Source organism: Marmota marmota, unplaced genomic scaffold (assembly GCF_001458135.2).
Source record: "Marmota marmota marmota unplaced genomic scaffold, marMar, whole genome shotgun sequence".
Lineage (NCBI taxonomy): Eukaryota > Metazoa > Chordata > Mammalia > Rodentia > Sciuridae > Marmota > Marmota marmota.
The window spans coordinates 42998515-43005799 of record NW_026000108.1 but is presented as its reverse complement, the minus strand read 5'-3'; the positions used below and the strand labels follow the sequence as shown (position 1 = coordinate 43005799).

Sequence of the window (7285 nt, the reverse complement as noted above, 5' to 3'; positions counted from 1 at the left end):
AGAGCAACAGCAGCAGCAGCAAGAGCACAGGTTGACCAGGACGGTCCAGTGGTCAGAGTCCTCCCCAGCAAATCAATAAAAACTTGCCTTTCCCTTTGTTTGGAGAGCAGCCTGGTCCCTTGATCAGACAGCAGTGCTATCTCCCTTTAGCTGAGGCCCCATTTTCCCACGTTGGCTGATGACCTAGTTAACGCCTTGACTGTGAGCATTCATGCTCACTTGACTTAGCTTTATTTCTATGTCATCAAATCAAAAGTTCCCATCTCAATACGTCTGGCAAGGGAGATTTCAACAGTGAGGGGTCCAAACGGCAAGGGCCCTTCATGCTTCTTTCTCTGTCCTGCTCTGATCTCACCACGTGGTCACTCCAGCCTGACAGTTTCAAGGTGCCTGGATTTTTTAACATGGTCACTTGAGGAGGCAGAGCCCTGTCACTTTCTACAACCTAGCCTGTAAAGTCCCACGATATCACCTCTGACACATTCTCTTCAGAAGAAAACCCCTAAAGCCAGTCCATTTTTATTGGTAGAAGAATTAGGCTCATGGAGGTACGTCACAGAACCTAAAACCACCAGAAGCATCTACCACATCATCTCCCTCGTGATTTTTCTCTTCAGGCTGTTAATTGGCTCAGCTTCACCAGATTCATTCACTAGTGGTTCTGTGTATGTTTGGCATGTTGGGCTCATGAGGGCTGGGATTTTTATCTGATGTATTTGGGGGCTTACATGGTAAGTGCTCAATAAATATCTGTTGAAGTAATAACTGATTCAGGATCACTTTAGTTCTCCAACATCTCTGTAGCCACCTTCACGAAATCCAGTGCACTTTACAAAGTCCGCGATTTTACTTTGCAATCAGTTTTTCTTGTCTTTTTATTACATTGTCTGAAGTCAACAACTTGCAGCAATCAACAGGAAACTAGTAAAAAGGATGTTAATGAGACGAGCATAGATAGAAGCTAATTATAACCAAGGAGGAACACTGAAAAGGGGATTCAGACTGTAAGCAGCCACTTCATTTTGGGATGAGTATAATATGAAGCTCGGGTCCCTCGTGAAAGCTTGAAACTTACAAGAGTGCAGATAATGAAGACTTAGATAATAAGGACTCCCAGAATACCTTTGAGCAAATCAACATCTCTCCTAGATTCAACTTTTTTTTTAGCTATGAAAGGGCAGTATCTCACAAGTTCTAATTTCTTGGTGGTTTTAGAACTGAAAACTTCAGATCAGTGTCATAGATGAGCAGACAGACATTTAACATCCATGATAACAAACTTACAATCCATAATAAATAATGGAAATGTTTAAAATAACTGTTCTCTAAGGATTATTCACTCCATAGCAGATGCTGTGGTAAGGGTATTTGTTATCCCATGTAGTCTCTTGAGATAAGTGTTATTGCTATAATTTGGGTCTGGAATGTTCCCCCAAAGCCCTATGTGTTGAAGGCTTTGTTCCCAAGGCTGTTGGAAGGAGGTGAAAACTTTAGGAGTTATGGCCCAGTTGGACAAAAAGGTCATGGGGCTGTGTCCTTGAAGGGTGCTTCTTGTGCCTGCTCCTTCCTCCTTTCTCTCTCTGCTTTCTGGCTGTCGAGAGGTGAACAGCTTTGCTCTGCACACCCTCCCCACCGTGATGTCCTCCCTCACCACAGGTCCAGAAGCAATCGAGCCAAGTAACCACGGACTAAAACCTCTGAGACCATCAGCCAAAATAATCTTCCCCCACTTTAAGTTGTTTTTCTTTGGTATGTTGCCACAGTGACAGGAAGCTAACACACACATTGATATATCTTCAAATGCTCAAATGAATTACGGAATTTCCCCAGGTAATGGGACAGAAACAGGACCAAACTCCAATCTCCTAAGGAGCACAACTGATCTGTGGTGTAGAGTGACTCCATTGAGTCTGGCTATGACACGATGCTGGAACTTGCTGGAACAGGGGACCCATGGAACGGGTTTGTCTCAGGCTTAGCAAAGGACCTTTAATTACAGGAAGGCCTGAAGGACCAAGTGGTAACCCAGCTTCACAGACAGCTTTTCTCTCCTAACAGGCTTCTGGATAACTCTAACTTAGACATCTTTCTTCCCCATGAATCAGAGCACATTTTTTTCCTTGGTGGATAAGTCATTGCTTCCATGTTGTCCTACGATCACACGTTTTCAAAGAGCAAGCTAGAAATTAAAGAGAGCAAAAGCCTTTGTCCCTAAAACTGATCTCTAAAGACTGAAAACAATTTACAGACATTATCTAACTCACTGTAACAACAAAGCTGGCATTATTATCCCCCATTTTACTCATGGAGAAACTGAAATAAGAAAATCATGGCTTGACTTTGACACTGAACAGAGGAGCTCTGTTAACTCTGCTACGGGAGCTGCCTGGGGGAGGTCAGGGGAGGTAGATTGGCCATGGCCTAGGCCCGTTTTCAAACTGACTTCATCAAATACATTTTAACATTCTGAAGATAAAAGAGTGGCTTGATGTGCCTGACCCTCCTCGACTAGGGGAGGTCAGCTCTGTAGAGATTTTGTCTTCTTTCTAGATTTGGATTTTGTGAAAGAATTCCTTTTGACAGAGGGATCATCGACTTCTAAAAACTAAAACCCGATAAAACTACTGGCCTGGAGATATTTAGAATATGGCACCTTTAAATTTTACTTAGAAATATTCAATAACTATTCTAGAATCCAAAGCAGTCACGAATGGCAAACCCTGAGCTTCTGGGTGCCCAAAATTGTGCTAAACATCGTGACAGACAAGAGTAGATTTCACCATGATAAGCTTCCGCTTCATTGAGGAGGAAGTTGAGCTTAGAGAGGTTAAGTCCCCTTCCCAAGACCATCGAGCTAGTAAGTGGTAGAACCAGGATAAAACCAGGCATCCTAAACTCCAAGCCCAAGTTGTTACCATGTCTCTATATCAATTTGCAACCTCGATTCACCCTAAAGTCCCTGTAAGAGAAAGACAGAATAAGCAGCTTGTTAGTTGTACTCCTTATAAAGACTCCAGAATAGACCAAAGCCAGAAGCAACACAAAAGAATTTAACTGGACTTTGTCACTAATTCTTGGAAAGGAGCCTCTAAATTTTTGGAATTTCCAGAGTGAGGAGAGGGACTTAGTTATTCATGATGGGCCCTAGTAATATGCTGAAGAGGTGACTCATGTTTGTCCCCTGAAGAGGTTAAGCCAATGAAATGACACAGGATGGGGGCTGGTTGTGCCAGAATGACCAAGCACATGATTAGAGGGTTGGGGCTTTGGGTCTCTGGCAAGGGGCTGGTTAGGACAAGTTCAACCTTTTGGGCAATAATTCATAATTCAATAATCCTGTCTATATAATAAACTCTCAAAAATAAAAAATAAAAAACTCTGGACACAGAAGTTTGGGTGAGTCTCCCTGGTTGGCAATACTCCAGGTGTTTTGTGTCACATTTGGATGTTGGGAAAGAGGTGCACCTTGACTCTCTGGGGACAAGACACCGAAAGCTTTGCATTTTGGATTTTCCCTGACCTCATGCTCTGCCTCTTTTTTGGGGGGTGGTTCTGGTTTTCAACCTTACCACTATAATACACCTGTAACCATGTCATGATTACAGGTAAAAAAACATATAATCTTGTAAAAAAGCATCTAAACGTGCTTTTTCACCAAGATGGCACCAAAAGCTAAGAAGGAAGCTCCTGCCCCTTCCAAAGCTGAAGCTAAAGCAAAAGCTTTGAAGGCCAAGAAGGCAGGGTTGAAAGGCATCCAGAGTCAGAAGAAGAAGATCTGAAGGTCACCTATCTTCTGGCAGCCCAAGACATTGTGGCTCCAGAGGCAGCCCACATATCCTCAAAGAGCAGCCCTTGAGAAACAAGCTTGACCATTCTGCCATTCCCAGGTTCCCCCTGACCACTGAGGCAGCCATGAAGAAGACTGAAGATGGAAGACACTAACACACTAGTGTTCCTCATCAATGTCAAGACCAAACACCAGACAAACAGGCTGTAAAGCTCTATGACATTGATGTGGCTGAGGTCAACACCCTGATCAGGCCTGACAGAGTGAAGGCTTCCATTGGACAGGGTCCTGATTATGATGCTTTGGATGTTGCCAACACAATTGGGGTCATGTAAACAGAGTCCAGCTGGCTATTCTAAATATATATTTTTTCAACATAAAAAAACTGTAATCGTGAGTATAGCATTTTCCTAAGTTCTATGAATCGTTTTAGTGAATTATTGAAACTGAGGGAGGAGTAAAAATTCCCAAATTGGTCATAAGTGAGCATGACCTTGGAAGCCCCAGCCGATGGCTGGTGTCTGAGACAAGGGCAGTCTCAATGGCATACTGTGCCCTCCACCTGTGAAGTCTGGTCTACATCTGGGGAGTTAGCATCAGAAGCCATTGCACAGGCTATGTGGAGAGCCCCGCGCTCATGTCCACTTGGTTAAAAGGTGTTTTCAGGATTCAGAGCTGACCATCACACAACTTTCATAAAAAATAATTGGACATAACTTTCATTCACTCATAAATGAATACATAACCAGTGTGACTCCACACTATGTACAACCACAAGAATGGGATCCTCATTGGAATGGGTTGTACTCCATGTATGTATAATATGTCAAAATACACTCTACTGTCATGTCTATCTAAAAACAACACATATTACTATACTAGAAAATAGAAATAGATGGAAAATACTAGAAAAAAAGAAATAGATGAAATATAATAAATGTTATTTTAGATTGAAAAAAATACTCCTTTAAGGACCTGTCCTAGTTGGGCTCATCAAAGCAGAGTGCCATAGACTGGATGGCTTATAAACAACAGAAATTTACTGCTCACAGTTCTGGTAACTGGAAGGTCTAAGTTCATGGTACAATCTGGTATCTGGTGAGGACCTTTTCCTCATAGATGGCACCTTCTGTGTGTCTTCATATGTCAGAGAGGGGCTAACTAGCAACCCTAAGCCTCTTACAAGGACCTTAATCCCATTCATGAGAACTCTGTCCTCATGACCTAACCTCCCTCAAACCCCCCACCTCCTGACACCATCATTTTGGAGATTAGATTTCAACCTGTGAATTTGGGGGACACAAACATTTAGTCCAAAACCAGGCTATTGCTTCCACAACTAGGTTTCATTCTCCCAGTTAAGCCCAGGATCGTCCCTTAATCCATCAGGCCCAAGGCATATTCAGGATGAGTGAACCACCATGTCTGCTTTAAGACCCTCAACAGAGAGGTAGCCCTGCCCATGGGCTCTGTGAGTTTTTTCCCCCCAGACTTTTATCCTTTTTCACATCTCTGCTATGTAACAATCTAAGACTTTACCCCTCATTAAAATGTTTATAAAGAAGAAGAACAGTATATAGGTATACTTAACATTCTTTTGCACTATTTTTCAAACCTCCAAGTAACTATGAATCTGAATAGGGCTTTAAAAACACTAAACATATTTATAAAATGAGAAGATAAAGCAAAGATCAGATCAGTCTGTGGCTTGGTGCGGTATTTGAATTCAGCAAAGGAAGAGGGGGAATCTTAGAATCATAGGATTTATGTTACTCTTATAAGGAACTAAGAAGCAAATTTGGGGGTCATAAAAGAACCCAGAAACGCAGCTGGGTGACACACTCCTGTAATCCAAGTCTCAGAAGCCTGAGGTGGTATATCACAAGTTCCAGACCAGCCTCAGCAACTTAGGCCTAACCCTAAGAAATTTAGCAAGACCCTGTTTCACAATAGAAAATAACCAGGGCTGGGGACATGGCGCAGTGGTAGAGTACCCCTGGTTTCAATCTCCAGTAATTGGGGATGGTGTAGACAGCACTAGAGATTATCTAGTTCAAAGGCTTCATTTTGAAGGTGAGAAAACTAAAGCCCAAAAGGTTAAAATGAAACATATTCCACTAAAGTGATAAATTAGAGAATCTAAAGACAGAAAATTCTTGGAATATATTTTATATTTAGAAGTTAAACAGATTAAAAATATTTTTTCCAAAGCCAAAAACTTGAATCATCATGCTATCTTATTCTCAACATAGTATGAAAATGTCACTGCCTACAATAGAATGACCTTACAATTATGACACTACTTGGTGTGGCAGTCTTCCAGGATCCCAAAAAAAAGGGTCCCAGTGTGTATAGCTATGGAAGCCACTCTCTTTCTAGAAGAGTAAAGGAATGATCCTTTGCTCCTGGATCCTCTTCCTAGAGCCTCACAATGTTTCTGGGACTTGTTCCTGAATGATTCTCAGTTCTTCAGTTATATATTGGACGACAGGGAAGCAACTCAAGAAAATAGAAGGGAGACCAGTAGAGGAGAGGAGGAGGACAAAGGAGAAGAAGAAGAGAGGAAAGGAAGGTACAGGGAATAAAACTGACCAAATTATACTTTCTTCTTGTGTGCCTGTATGAACGTGTGATGGTGAATGGATCCCACTGTTATGTATAATTATAATGCGCCAATAAAAAGAAAAAATAAAAATGATAAAATAAAATTGGATGGCATGAAACACAGCTCATTTTAAGTAACAGAAACATTTCTGAAAGAGAGTTTCCATCTTATTTTCATCCAGTAAGGAACTTCACTATTTAAAGAAATTCTAATGTGAATCCTTTTGTGAAGCCAAAAAGACAATCCTTTGCTAATGTAAGTAGCTTCCAATTTTTGTTTTGTAAATTCAGATCTCTGCATGTAGACATTTCTTTCAAATAAGTTTCCCCTGTATTCTGAGCCTTCACTTTCTCTGGGATGGCATGAGAAAAAGACAGACAAGTGTGGTAAACTGCTTAAATATCCTCAGGGAAAAGGAAAAAAGACTTCCTGACTTAGGTAGAGTGGCCCAAAACACAAAAGCTGTATTTCCTTTATCCTGAGTGAGCAAAGCTGTTTTTCAAGATCCAGTCAGAATGTATTGCAGCAAATAGCTCACGAATGTTTAATACATGATCAAGTGCACCTCACACTTCCACCCAAACACCTAATGTATTATTCCAGCAGGCTTTGAGACGAGCATCAATCAACATTGAAGCCACCTCACCCTTCCTCAAGGTGAAAGAACTAAAACAACTGCATTATCTGCGCGACAATCACTCCTGCTTTATTTGGAGCTGCATTCCACTCTGACCATCAGAGAAGCAATGACATAGTTTTACTGCTGCTCTTATTAAATATTATTACTGTGGTGCAAGCTTGACGGTCGAGAGAGGAGACAAAGGAGGCAGCTTCATTGCCCAGAGGAGATCCAGTCATCAGAGGGCCCGCAGCCTGGACAGTACATCAATCTT

The 7285-nt window shown here is 41.6% G+C and overlaps 1 pseudogene; it reads left to right on the top strand.

Moving 5' to 3' along the window:
- Nucleotides 1–3659: 3659 nt before the first annotated feature.
- On the top strand, nucleotides 3660–4122 carry LOC107139044 (annotated as a pseudogene).
- The last annotated feature ends 3163 nt before the right edge of the window (nucleotides 4123–7285 follow it).